Genomic DNA, 15,739 nt, shown 5'->3' on the forward strand with positions numbered 1-15,739 from the left:
CTGTGACAACAACCAGGTGTGCTCTTTGACCGGCTTCCTCTCCACTTCAGCCTCAAGAGCAAAATGAGTCAAGAGTTGAAACAACTACCTCTGGGTGGCCTCTGCTTTGTTTTTTAAATTCAATATGGAAAAGCCAACGTGCACTTTTCACTTCTTACTAGAGTCAATGGGTAGAAAGATGATGTGCCGACCCTGGCTTTTAGGTCCAATGTCATCATCTGAAGGGAACATCCCCCACGTGACACCTCCCATGTGCCGAGCCGACTGAAATTAATCTAGCCATTATGATCAGAACACTCACTACTTACCTAGCACTGTGCTAAGTACTTAACAATATGCCTTTACAACAACCTTAGGAGTAGGGTCCTATTTTCACTCCCTGTATACAGAGGAAACTGAGGGACAGAGAAGTTAGTAGTTTATCCCAAGGCCAACAAAGAATAAATGGCATGGCTAAGGCATGACATTGGGCAGTGTGAGGCCAGTATCAACACTCACCACAGCGCTGGTCCAGTCCAGATCCTGCTGAAATGAGACACTTCTATCACAGTGATGTTATTCTCCCCATTTGCGGATTAGAAAAACAAGGCTCAGCAAAGTGGAAGAACTGGCCTGAGATCAATGCCTCAGCGGTTTCGGCTGACCCAGAGTTCTATAGTATTCTCCTTCCAATGCTACCCTCCCACCTTCTCTCTGGCTACAGACGTGTCTTTGACAAACTGATTTCCTGAATGAATTTTCAGATTAATGTTCTGGGTGGATTAATCCAGTTCTTCCATCGTGGAGAGAACAGGTGTGTGAGCCAACATTGTTACATGCTCCAGTCCCGAGGAAAGTATGTGCAGGTCATTCCTGCTCATTCCTGCTAGTGCTTCTCACATTTCCTCGAAAACAATCACAAACACAAACTCTGGAACCCCAGCCCACACTCTAAACCCCATGGAACTGGCCTAGAAAGCACCATGATCGATAAGTACCCCCATATGATTCTGTTCCTCGGAGAACTTTTGGAATGCTGGATAAAAATAACCTTTTGCTACCTCCTTCAGCTCACAGATTAAATGGCAGCACAGTGTCAGAGAGACCCGGTTTTGAATATATGGACCTTATATAAAAAACACTTGGTTTGGTCATTGTTACTTGCCAACTATACATTCTCAAATAAGCTGTTTAACCTTTTGATACCTCAATGTTCTTTGTAAAATGGAAATAATAATGGTGTCTACCTCACGACGCTGTTCTGAGTAGATGAGATGAAGCATATAAAGTACCTAGCACAGTTTCTGTCATAGAGGCAGGGATTAATAAATGTGAAGTATTCTTTTATTATTATTTCTAATATTCCAGGAACATACATTCCAGAGGATTCAGTATCCTCAATTCTCAGAAGGGCAATTTCACCCCTTAGTGGTAGGTAAAATAAGCAATTGGTAGGGAAGAGCTCCTTTAGGCACTCCTAAAACCATATCCCACACTTCTTTACAGGCAGGTAAAGCAATGAAGCGTGCACCTGACCTCCAAGCTGCATGGGCCCCCACTTCTCCCCGGGGCACAGGGCTCACGTCTGCATCTACACATCCCATCTGAGCCTGTCAGAGTGACCACAATTCCCATAAGGACTCGGGTCAAGTTCATTGACTTTCAAGAGCTCCCACAAGTCCTGGAAAGCAGAGAGCTGGGAAGGAATGTCTACTCAGGACTGGGCCATCCGCTTAATCTCAAGGGTAGGGAAACCCTGGGTCTGAGCCTCTAGCAGCTCTCAGGTCCAGCTCAGTCAGAAGCACCAGCTCTAAGTCAGCTCAACTCTAAACCCTGGACCTAAAACTGCAAGTGGGGTAAGGCGGGGACTTACCCACTCATTCACCTCCCCCAATTTTTTAATTCAGTCCCTGTGATGGATCAGACCCTGGGCTAGCCCTGTGGATACCTGGCCCTGCCCTTCAGGAGTTTACTACCTAACAAGTAACACAGACAAACAAGCAAGGGTCACACAGTGTGAATGCTGAGTGTAACAAGAAGTAACTTGAGAGTGCTCAGAAACTTCTTTCCAATTCCATTTCAAACCCTCAACACAGCCTACAAGGGACTGGCTCACTGGGTTCCTGGCAACAGCCCCGGGTCCATCCATTTCATACCCCTCTTTCCCACTTGCCAACCGCATGCCAACCACTAGTCTTCTTTGCTGTTCAGTGAACAGACCAAGTTCTTATCAGACTTGGACCACACTCTGTCCCTATCCCTACCCATCCTTTTGCCTAGACTTCTTAACTCCCTTCTGTAGGGAGTCTACTCTCAATCCTCAGACCTGAAGACTTCCAGTCACATTTATCTTTGTATCCCTAGCACTCAGAACAACATATATTTTGGCTGAATACTGAATAATGCATCATTGATTCCCTTCTCTCTCGTACCATCTATCCAGGCAATAGATGTATCCACACCTCTGCCATCACTAAAAAAAACTTTTCTATCTGCTCCAAGATGCCATCCTTTTGCAACCAAAATCCCAGTATATCCTATGAAACTGTAGATGTTCTCTTAGCATGAGCCAATGCAAATTCTTATTTTGGGGTTCAGATGCCTTCCCCCTAACAGAAATAATAAAGTACTACTTTAACAGGAGAAACATATCCAGTTTTTATATTATTGATATTATTGATTGAGGTGGACTTTTAAAAAAAATTATTTGAGAGAGATTTATTGAGAGAGAGAGAGAGAGAGAGAGAGAGAAAATGCACAAGCACAGGCGGGAGAGGGAATGGGAGAGAGAATCCCAAGCAGACTCCCCCTGCTAATGACCCTGTCATATCCTGAGCCAAAATCCAGAATGGGACGCTTAGCAGACTGAGCCACCAAGGTGCCCTGGATGTGGTAGAGTTTTTAACAGGAAACATTTTCTTTTCGTTACTCACTGGTGAGCTGGAGAAGACTGCCAAACTTCAGGGAATTTTGTGAGCTCTTACACTCAGACATTATTAAAATGATTTAAATGGACACTTACATAAATTATATTAAAAACAAAGGTAATAAATATGCAAAATTTACCACTCCTTATTTAAAGACATTTTACTATCTATGCTCTTGAGGTTATTTACATCTATCGTATCTGTGTGCTAGGTGAACATACTGTATAATGGTGTGTACCTGCTTCCTGTTTCCTGGCTCTGCATTCAGTGACATCATGTAGGGAGCATGACACCAGCATGGTGGAAGCATTTACCAAGGAAATTAGCAAATGGCACAAACCAAAGCTTATTACTTTTTTTAGGGGGCTTGTTTTTAAGCATTTACCAGCACATGACTGCCACTAACCAAAGATGAATGAGGTCAGTCCTGATTTCCAGAAGTTTGCAACCCAGTGGCACACACACACACTCACACAGTGAAGCACGATCTAAGGCAGAATAGCAATAGCATGCATTAAGTGGAGCAATGGATAGCAGCCAGGAAGGGGGTGGCTCAGATCTGATTGATTTGCCTTTGGATGTGGGACATGAGATGAAAAGATTCACACAGGAGACCCAGAACATCTGCTTTGCCACCTAACTAATTTTTTTCATCTTTATTAATTCTGCAGGAAGATCTTTATGTAGGTGCCAAGTTTCGGCCTGTGATCAATTCATACGCTTACCTTCAGGTGAGGTGCTTAGCTTCTCCCTCTGTCAGAAGATCAATATGCACAGGTCAGACTGTTGGAATATATCAGAGGGCTGGGAATGCCTCCAAAGGGTGTGGAGAACCAGGCAGTCACCATGGTTAGTAGTAATTCGTCCTGTTCATTCCTGGAGCTCAGTAAAGTGTGTATTGATTTTTCTGCAAAAGATTTACCAATTGGAAGCAGTGACCCTCAAAACCAAGATAAAATATGAATAGTATTAAAAATATACTGGACTAACTTGTATGATTATAAAGGCCAAGAAACTTAAACATTTTAAAAGATGGTTGGGGAGTTATGAGTCACCAGCCAGGTTGCTAGTAGAAGATGCTAAGTTTTGTTTCCCCAAAACATCCTTAACGGGGTTCTCAAGGTTGCTTCCCTGAACTTTAAACAGCTTCATTCTAATTTAACCTGTTTGTAGAACCTGTTTTAAGAGAAAAAGGTCAGCCGTTTTCAGTGTTTTAATCATATATACAAACCCATATGTATGTATTTGCGTGAATCGAAGAGTGAAAGGAACAGATGCTAAGAGACAAGTGAAGAGGAGGAAAAGGAAAGAAGGGAAGACACACGGAGCCCAGAAAAAGAGGCAGGAGGGCCGGGCACGGAAAGGTGGCGGTGGGAAAAGAAAGGAAGGAGACAGTGGATAAGGTTCCTGCTTAACACCGGTCTAGGGTCGAATCCCAGCACTGCCATCTGCATCAGTTACTCTTCCAACCTCAGCCTCGGTTTCCTCATCTGTAAAACGGGATGAGAAGACTTACACCGCAAGGGTTGTTGGAGAACCACGTGAGATTAGCTGTGTAGACTCGGTGCCCCCGGGGCCCGCTGGGGAAGTATTTGCGCCAGGGTGTCTGCTGGGCCGTGGGAGAGGTTGAGGACAGACTTCCACGCCTTTTTAAAAGAGCACAGTTTCTCCACTGTGTTCTCTGCTTGGCCTCCCTAGAAAATCGAGCCCAAGCATCCATCCACCTCAAAAGGCAGCACGGGGCCGGGCACCAGAGCGTTCCGCTGGAGAGGGCGAGCGCGCAGAGCATTCCAGGTGTTGCACCCGCCGGACGGCCGCGCGCAGCGGAGACACCGGCAACCACCAATGAACTTCCCACAAAGACAGTTTGCTTCACCCGGATCCCAATCCATAACCTTTACTGGTCTCTGTAGAGTCATTACGACCATTAGGCTGTGGACTCAGCACTGCTTTAGCTCTTAAGTTAATACAACCGAGACTTTTTTACTTTCCTATTGGGAAGGAACATGTGCAATTTTAGTGATTTCTTAGATCATTCCATAAGTAAATCAAATATTCTTTCAAGCCCAGTTATCAAAATTGTGTCCTCTGATACCACGTCTTCCATCAAACTGCAGTAATCCAGATCAACACATTTTAAACCTCTGCTATCTCCTAATATCATCCTTACTAGATAGAGTAATTAAATTTGTACTTTTTTTTACAAGTCGTACTCAATAAATCTGAATAAATTAACAACGCATTACTAAGACTGCTACATTAAATTTGCATAGTGCATTTAATGAATATGCAGCTGCAAGTGAAAAGGTCTGCTACTGCGAACCTTCTACATTAGCATAACTACTTCCAGCATGTTTCTTAAATAATGCACTCATTTGCACATCACTGACTTGGCTAATTCTAACTTCAGTCAGGGTAGCCTTGTAATTAAGACTCTTGCTTTAATTTTTAATGAAGTTTATGTTACATCAATCCTGACAGTAATGAGGGGACATGGAAACAAAAAGGCTGCTAATAATTAAATTCACAAACCAGTTTGAGGGATAATAATTCCTGAGGAGAAATTACATGACTAATTATTAATTAAATATTCATACTATTGCACAGCCATCTCACTTAACTGCTCTTCTTGTTGGTAATAATATTGAGATGTGGATGCCTTTTGCCAACCATTCGGAGTTTAAGGTCTCTGGTTAATTTTAGTGCGCCATTAATCAATATGACACAAAAAATAAAATTGTTTTAATTGGTATCATTTTATTGTGTCTAAATATTACTACAGTTGGTTTAGTTTGTGGAGAATTAATCTAGTTAGTCGGTGCCTGTTTTATGGAAACATAAATCCAGTTTATATCCATAAACATCTAATGGCAGGACAACTTGACCTTTTTTTTGGTAACATTACTGTTTACAGATAATTACGCCAACTCTTTAAAAGGTTATTTAATAGCTTTGCATTCATCACAGTAAAATGAAAAACATGCAATATTATTTAACTCCAGCCTGTTCTGAGAAGGTCTCTGAGACCCCCATTTACCCCCGCTGAAAAGTAAGCAATATTAATGTGTGGGTTTTTAGGAAATGTATGAGAGCTTTCTTCAAATGTGTACAAACAGATTTACATGTTTGGGTCTGGATATTTGAATGTCTAAATCATAACGGAGATGGGGTCTGGTAAGGAAGAAAATATTTTCCATATTCACAACTTTCCATTGCAGGATAAGACGAGGATGGAGTTTTGATGATTCTGGATGTCAGAAATGGCAACCATTTCCCTAAAAAACCCAGTAAACAAACATTACAAAACCAAAGAAATTGCTATGATGAAGCCTAATTGGCTACAATATTTATTGTAGACACGCTTATTTTTTTCCTTCTATTTTCTAAATGGTATTTAGTTGTCTGCATTTACAATGAGGAAGTCCCCATCCGAGGGCAAGTTTAGCAAGGACAAGAAAAGATTTACAATATTTAAATGGATAACATTAATCATTACATTGAAAAATGTAAAACTCTGATAGATTCTGGACAAGATGCTTCATGGAGACCATTATGCATATTATAAAATTAAATAGACACAGAAAAGGGACCTTTTTATCCTGCAGGGGCATTTGGAAATTCTGAGCCAGGGCAAACATTTCATTTCATTTTTCTAATAATCCAGTTGATTCATCAAAGTGAACCAAGTCTATGACCATAAACCACGGGGCAAGGAATCCCCTCAGCTACTCTTGTCACTTTACTACAAACTGACAGGTTTGTAGGGCATTATTACTGGGCCTGATGTGTATCAACTGCTCCCTTTTACTAAATCTTAAAAATCTTTTTAACTTTTTTTTAAATCTGCTCTCTTAAACTAACACCTGAAGGCAATTTGAAAAGACCACTCACCATGAAATAGTTTACTGGTGTGGGTCAGTGTGAAGATGTCACAGCAAGTCCTGGGTCCCTGGTCCTGCTTTTTGATGAGGATATCCTTCTGTGTGAGAAACCGTACTTGAGTGGCAGAAAGTCCTTCAAACTGCGTGAAGTGAAGATCACGGAAGTAACCAGGCTTGCTGGCAAAACTCTGGGGTACTTGTTGGGGAAGAATCTTCAGAGTCCTGCCTCTTTCTCCTTTCATTGCCACATAAGTGACTGCATGATGTACCTGTACCAAGTGTGGTAGGTTGAGGAAAACATCCAGCATCAAGGAGACCAGCTGACCAGAAGAACCCTATCATCTCCTCACAAGGAAGCAGCCAGAATGCCAGAAAATGTTAGCGCTTGGAAACCAGACACACCTAGATTCTAATCTCCCTCAGCCTTAGTGGATAGCTTTAATTACTTCACCTAACCGAAGCACAGTTTTCTTTTCTGAATGGGGATGATCTTGCCACCTTTGCAGGTTGCTGGGAGATTCAGTCTCACATGCAAGTGTCTAGCACTGTGCCGGGTTCATAAGAGACTACACAAAATGCCAGTGATCATTATTATTGCTATTTCTTCCAAGCAAGATTGTCAGAAAGTTTACAATTAGAGAGTCGCTCCTTTGACATAAACACCACCATCTCAGGCTTCTTTTTAGAAATGTAAATTGTAGAAATTAAAAAAGGGATACCAGATAAAGCCGGAACTAGTCACCAAAGCCTCCTGTGAATTAATGTACAGCTCCCTTTTTTCTGTGTCAGGGGCATACAAGGCTATAATTGAGAGGTGAGTTAGATTAATGGAGGGAGGGGTATTGACATGATAAAAAAGGATTAGAAAGGGGAGATGAAGCTGATGAGGAAGAGAGGTTATATATGCCTAGCTGCTTAATCACCAATGTACAATTTAAGGAACTTAAGGGAAAACAAAAACCTACCCTGTGGATGTGGATCACAATATTCCTCACCTTTAGTCCTGCAAATCACAGCTATTAAGGCCATGATGACCATGCATCCCTATTCTTCTAGAACAGCCTAATTTCATTTATTCTGTCTCATATCTATCAGGTTGGTTGGGGGGAGAGAGAAGAAGTAGTTGGTGTTATACAATTATCCCTATCTAAACATCTGTTTTTGTGGTGGAATTCCAGAAGAAAAGAGAGCACACTGTCTCAAAAAATATTTAATGAGCATCATCAGAAACCTGTCTTAAATACCAAGGGTCCAAAGGATAGAGCCTTTTCTCCCATGTCTCTTTTCCAAGCTCTATAATAAATGTCTGAGAAAGTACCACACGGATCCTTCCCTGTAGCCATACCAGGGTCTGGTGGCTGGAGGAAAACTGGTGTGTAGCTCTCTCTGGCTCTTCGGTAGGAAGGCATGGAATGGAGAAACCTTAGATGTTGAGTTGGACAAATTTCAGCTCCTTCAGTTCACTAGCTGTGTGATCTGGATAGCTTGGCTGACCTCTCCAAGCCTCATGGGTAACATGAGAAGAGCACGGTGTACTCCCCAGGATGATGTTGAGCATTAAATAACATCTGTATGAAAAGGCTCAGGTGTGCAGTAACTGTACATAACAACCCCCTTTCCCTAACCCAGAATCAAGCCAAAATCTCCTTATGAGGCATGACGACTCATTGGTGAAGGAGGTTTACATATGGATTTCAAAGTTCCTGAGCTGGTTCTAAAATATGACATTTACCATGTTGTTGCTGTTTTTTCCCTTGGTCAACAATCCCAGATTTTAAAGGTCAGCTCTTATTCCAATTCTGCAGTCCAACAGTCTGCCTAGATCATTATGAGGATTAGAAGAGTTTGTATTTGGAGGTGCCTGGGTGGCTCAGGCATATGTGCATCTGACCCTTGATTTTGGCTTAGGTCATGATCTCAGGACGCTGGGATGGAGCCCCACGTTGGGCTATCTGCTCAGAGCAGTCTGCTTACAATTCTCTCTCTGTTTTTCCCCTGAGATCAGGAACACAGCAGGGATGTCCACTATCACCACTGCTATTCAGCATAGTAGTAGAAGTCCTAGCCTCAGTAATCAGACAACAAAAAGAAATTAAAGGCATCCAAATCAACAAAGAAGTCAAACTCTCATTCTTTGCAGATGACATGATACTTGATGTGGAAAACCCAAAAGACTCCACCCCAAAACTGCTAGAGCCTCATACAGGAATTCAGTGAAGTGTCAGGATACAAAATCAATGCACAGAAATCAGTTGCATTTCTATAAACCAACAACAAGACAGAAGAAAGAGAAATCAAGGAGTTGATCCCATTTACAATTGCCCACAAAACAGTGAGATACCTGGGAATAAATCTAACCAAAGGGGCAAAGAATCTGTACTCAGAAAACTGTAGAATACTCATGAAAGAAATTGAGGAAGACACAAAGAAATGGAAAATGTTCCACGCTCACGGATTGGAAGAACAGATATTGTGAAAATGTCTATGCTACCTAGAGCAATCTACACATTTAATGCAGTCCCTATCAAAATACCATCCACTTTTTTCAAAGAAATGGGACAAATAATCCTAAAATTTATTTGGAACCAAAAAAGACCCTGAATAGCCAAAGGAATGTTGCAAAAGAAAACCAAAGCTGGTGGCATCACAATTCCGGACTTCAAGCTCTATTACAAAGCTGTCATCATCAAGACAGCATGGTACTGGCACAAAAACAGACACATAGATCAATGGAACAGAATAGAGAGCCCAGAAATAGACCCTCAACTCTATGGTCAACTAACCTTCAACAAAGCAGGAAAGAATGTCCAATGGGAAAAAGACAGTCTCTTCAACAAATGGTTTGGGAAAATTGGACAGCCACAGGCAGAGAATGAAACTGGACCATTTCCTTACATCACACACAAAACTAGACTCAAAATGGATGAAAGATGTAAATCTGAGACAGGAATCCATCAAAATCCTAGAGGAGAACACAGGCAGTAACCTCTTCAACCTCAGCTGTAACAACTTCTTGCTAGAAACATTGCCAAAGACAAGGGCCATAAGGGCAAAAATGTATTGGGACTTCATCAAGATCAAAAGCTTTTGCACAGCAAAGGAAACAGTCAACAAAACCAAAAGACAACTAACAGAATGGGAGAAGATATTTGCAAATGATATTATCAGATAAAGGGCTAGTATCCAAAATCTATAAAGAACTTACCAAACTCAACACCCAAAGAACAAATAATCCAATCAAGAAATGGGCAGAAGACATGAACATACATTTCTGCAAAGAAGACAAAAATGGCCAACAGATACATGAAAAAGTGCTCAATATCACTTGGCAACAGGGAAATACAAATTAAAATCTCAGTGAAATACCATATCACACCAGTCAGAATGGTTAAAATTAACCAAATTTTAATTCCAGTCAGGAAACAACAGGTGTTGGCAAGGATGTGAAGAAAGGGGAACCCTTCTACACCGTTGGTGGGAATGCAAGCTGGTGCAGTCATTCCAGAAGACAGTATGGAGGTTCCTCAAAAAGTTGAAAATAGAGCTACCCCACAACCCAGCAATTACACTACTGGGTATTTACCCCAAAGATACAAATGTAGTGATCTGAAGGGGCACATGCACCCCAACATTTATAGCAGCCATGTCCACAATAGCCAAACTATGGAAAAGAGCCTAAATTTCCATTAACAGATGAATGGATGAAGAGAATATAATAAATACACACACACACACACGCACACACACACACACACAGGAACACTATGCAGCCATCAAAACCCACAAAATCTTGCCATTTACAATGATGCTGAGTGAAAGAAGTCAATCAGAGAAAGAAAATTATCCTATGATGTCACTGATATGAGGAATTTGAGAACAGAAAGAGAGGATCATAGGGGAAGGGAGGGAAAATGAAACAAGATGAAACCAGAGAGGGAGACAAACCATAAGAGACTTAATCTCAGGAAGCAAACTGAGGGTTGCTGGAGTGGATGGGGGTAGGGAGGATGGGGTGTCTGGGTAATGGACATGGGGGAGGGTATGTGCTATGGTGAATGCTGTGAATTGTGTAAGACTGATGAATCACAAACCTGCACCCCTGAAACAAACACATTATATATATAATTTTATATAAATTTTTTAAAATTTATTTATTTTCAGCATAACAGTATCATTATTTTTTCACCACACCCAGTGTGCCATGCATGGATTGCATGAAACACATTACATATTAATAAACACACACACATACATAAGAGCATTCTAGGGAAAAAAAGATTTTTCCTCTTTCTCTTTCCCTAAAATACATAAATAATTTTTTTTTTAAAGAAGAAACAACAGTGTCTGGTACGTAGTAAGTATAAATAAACATTTTAGAAACCATGCTCTAATAGTCTAACCCCTGAAACCCTATCCACTCTCACTTGTACCCCTCTTTCAACACAGTTCATTATCACTAAATGGCAGATACATGTAATTGAATTGCTTACCTCTGTGCCTTTGTAAGTGCTGTTTGCTTTGCTTTGAAGGACTTTCTCTTTCTACTTGACCACTATTGAACTCTTATTCACACTTCGAAACCCAGCTTAAACACCTACTTCTTCCACAAAGCTTTCCCTCATAGCTCCTTCTCTCTTGTTGCTTTCTTCTCTCTGTTTCCTCTACAGTGTGCCCACACTTCCGTTACACTTTGCACATCATACTATAAATCATCTATTTACACTTCTCCTGGGAAAGGACTGTGCATGATCTTTGTACCCCCAGCTTCTAGTACACTGCGAGACACATACTGGTACTCCTCAGATTATTTATTGAGTCTCACTGAATTTATATGACAAATAGCAATTCCATGATAATATTTATAAGCTTTCAAAACACTTTTCACAATAATGGTATATTTAGTGAACAAAGCTTTTTCTCTCTTCTCCTTTTCTTTTTCTAATCAAGAGGCAAAAAGTCCATGCTAAGATGAGAATAGAGGTGACAGTAGAGATGAGGATGGGGAGAGAGGTGGGCAGGAAAGTGACTGCCCAATTATAAATGGCAATTTCCTACAGGATAGGATCAAGTCAGAATGAACTCTTCCTTGGCATTATCAATGGTAATTTGGTAACAAATCTAAAATTCCTGTCTGAATTTTAATTAAAAGAACCACTAAATATCCCAGGTTAGTTGGCACATATGCACAACTTTTCATTCACAGTTGTAAAATTGTCTTTCATGATGTTGAGAATCGCCTGAACCCTAAAGGCTGTAATACAGGCTATAATGTTAACATCCTTCCTCCTTCAACAAATTTACATGTGGTATTTCTCATCATAAGGAAGGTGCTCATCGTCAAAGTCACTGGGCATGGAGAGTGCTCACTGTGGCCTGTATTGAAACTGTAGCTTCCCACTCTATTCTTGGCCTCCTTACTCCTATAGCCAAACTATTCCAACTTGGCTCACCTCTCCTTGATCTGTCTGTCTCCCTGTAAAGCCCTGCTGAAATCTGCATCTTTTTTATAAAATTTACTAATTTAATTCATATATATGTATATGTACACATATGTACATATATATATATATATATATATACACATACCTTTCTCTTCCCCCCTACAAAGATTCCTACTCTGAATCCTCTCTAATCAATCCTGCCTACCCAATGCTGTCCTCCTTCCTTTATTCACTATAACAAAAGTTTTTGTTTATTTTATTTCCTAATTTTGGTAATACCATTTGTAATGGTTGTAATATATGAAAGACTGTCATAATTTACTTAAATTTCCTGTCATTGTTTGAACACTTGCATGGTTCTAATTCTTCGCTATTACAAATGGTAACTATAATAAAAGTTTTGGAGCATGAAACCTTTTTTAGACTTTTACTATTTCTTTCCCTTAGAATAGAGTCCAAATAGTGGAGATTTTGATATTTTATTTCCTTGGGGAAAAAGCTTTTATCTCCATTAAAACTCAAGCATTTCACACACATCCATGAAAGCATTCGATTGTTATTGTAAGGGATGAGTGACAGAGATGATAGCTTCTTAAAGGACATTTTCTCTACTTTTCCCTTCTTTCTCTCCGTTCTCTTATTTTTCCCTCAGAATCTACTTAGAAGACAAAACAGAAAGACCAAAGCACAAAATAGGAGAGCACCGTCAGGACTGCTGCGTGAATACTTCTGTTACCAAGCTACTTTACCTCTTGATCAAATCCTCCCCTTCGGTAAAATTGTCTCAGGATCCCATCTAGTGCCAAAGATCTTTGAATGCATAGACCTGCCCTTTGCTTTGTCCCAGCCTCCTTCTTTAGGTGCACACCTCTCTGCTTTCATAATCAGCAACTAAAAAGTTTCAATCTGTTGTAACTGATTAAATAAGTTAAAGACTAAATTTAAAAACTTCTCTTAAGAAAAACCCTGGGTAAGTGCTTCATAATACCCAAGTTCCTTTTCTACTTCTTCCACCTGGACAGGTAAGCTAAGTTCCATAAGGTTTTCTGGAAAGTTGACAATGCCTACTTTTATAGGACAAAGCGTCTCATTTTATTTTGCAAGTGTACTCCTATACCCTAAAATGCTTAGGATTAAAGCCTCATAATGGTTCTGCCTATAGCAGTCTTGGTTTTTCAGAAATCATACCCCTTCCCATTTTGCAAATCATGTCAATAAAAATAATTCCCAATTGCCTCATATTTTATCATTTGGAAAGCACTTCTACAGTTATTATCCCACTTATTCTTCCATACAAATCTATGAGTGCCCATCCCTACCATATGAAGGAGGAAACAGATTTTAGAGTTACTTGCCTAAGACACAACAGCCAGACTTGAGTCCAATGACTCCAGATTCCATGTTCTTTTTCTGGCATAGATCTACCTGGAAAGCAACCAAATACACTAGGTGAAGAAGATAAACCCATATTTATAGACTTCAGAAATCTTAGGAAATAAGATATTTTAAAGGGTTTTCTTTTTTTTTTTTCAAAGATTTTATTTATTTGACAGACAGAGATCACAAGTAGGCAGAGAGGCAGACAGAGAGAGAGGAGGAAGCAGGCTCCCTGCTGAGCAGAGAGCCCAATGCGGAGCTCGATCCCAGGACCCTGGGACCATGACCTGAGCCGAAAGCAGAGGCTTTAACCCACTGAGTCACCCAGGAGCCCCAGGAAATAAGGTATTTTAACTTGGGGAAATTTATGGTTCTTTCCAAGATTAATTAGAAAATAGTCTCACTTTACTCTGTCAAACATGAACCTATGTAATAAGAAAGACAGTAATTTACATAATTTAACGTACCTACTGAGAATTCACTATGTGCTACCCATATTAAACACATTATATGTGAATTATTATCTCAGTTAGTCCTTATATAACAGATCTTTGAGGAAGGAACTAATACTATTCCTATTTTACAGATAAGCAAACAGATTCGGAGAGGTCAGTAATTTGCCTGAATCACACAGCAGGCATGATGGAAGCAGCACTTATACCTGCATCTGTTCAACTTAAGAGCTGGTGCCTCTCCCAATCTCTCATGACTGGAAATCAAATCTCAGGATCAAGTGCCTAACTTGAATATTCTCTGATTTGGGTTGCGGGTGGGTTGGGAGATGGTATTAGGCACTACACTGCTCCCATCAAGGACCTGGCTCCTTTCTCGCTATTCCCACCAGGTCTCTTCAACACCTATAAAGACAAGTTAAGTGCCTGGAATCTCCATAGCAAGCCATTTTACTACTTTTTGACCAGCTCTGATGGCTAAAAATGTCTTCTTTATATTGGGCTAAATCTCAGCTCCTACCGGCTTCCACCCACTGCTCCTATGGTAGCTGTGGGGCTGCACAGAAAAATCTAGTATTTCCCATAAATTGACGTTGAGACAGTTAATAGTCCACCCTTTGAGTCTGCTCTTCTTCCAAATAAAAAAGTACAGTTCCTAAAGCCCTTTCTCCAATGACATGGTTTCAACCTCACTACTGTGAGGAACATAGGTGTTTTAGTATATGTGCTGCCGAAGCGAGCACGGAACATAGGTGTTTTAAACTAACCATGATTCTTTAGATGTGGTCAGCCTAGAGAAGAACGGGATTGTGTCCTCCCTGATTCCAGATACTCTAAATCTGCCAAAGATACCTATGAGCTTCCTTGTCTCCATTGTGCTAGGTCATACTGAGTTCACAGTCTACAAAACCCCTTCTCCTCGTGTCACACAAGATGCTGATGAGTCCTGTATCTCCAGTGCTGTGCTAGTGCAAATAGTCTTCTTCAGATCACATGCAAACAGAAACTTCTACTCTCCCTATATCATTTTATCTTGTGTTGAAATAAGTTTGGCTCATCAATCCGTAAGCTCCAAGATTTTCAGACAGTTTCATTCAGGTCATTTTAGAGAAATCTAATTCAGCCTTTGTAATAGCCACATCATGGTCCTAGAATTAATAAGTCACAGTGTATTCACTATCCCACTACTGACAGGAGTAAAAACATTTGTCTTGTTTCTCATTTGTTTGGCCTCTGTAAGCCATGCTACAAAAAATGTACTCGGGCGTATAGCCTCACATACTGGTGTTTTATTTGGAAAAACAGAGTCAAAAGCAGCAGCACTAGTTCGTAATGTGTATATGCAATTTTAGAAATAGATTAAGAAAAGAGTAGGAGAGTAAAAGAAGTCTTTGAATTTTCACACAATGCATGCACATTGCTTTGAAAAGCAGGAAGAAAAGGTTTTAAAAAACTACTGAAAAATTCTCTTAAATCTTTTTTGTTAATAAACCTGCCTAAATAATTGTCTCTTTCTCTGCACTGCTGAAGTATTTACTATTTGCAATACTCACTATTTGTTCCACTCCTGAGGTAATTAATCACAGAGGACATGACCACCAACCCTTCTATTGTAATAATGAGCTGTCATCCAAGACTGTCATTGCCATCCACATCTTGAAGACCAGAGACCTTGAAGTCAA

The sequence above is a fragment of the Neovison vison genome, chromosome 13 (genome assembly GCF_020171115.1).
Source record: "Neovison vison isolate M4711 chromosome 13, ASM_NN_V1, whole genome shotgun sequence".
NCBI classification, from domain to species: Eukaryota; Metazoa; Chordata; class Mammalia; order Carnivora; family Mustelidae; genus Neogale; species Neogale vison.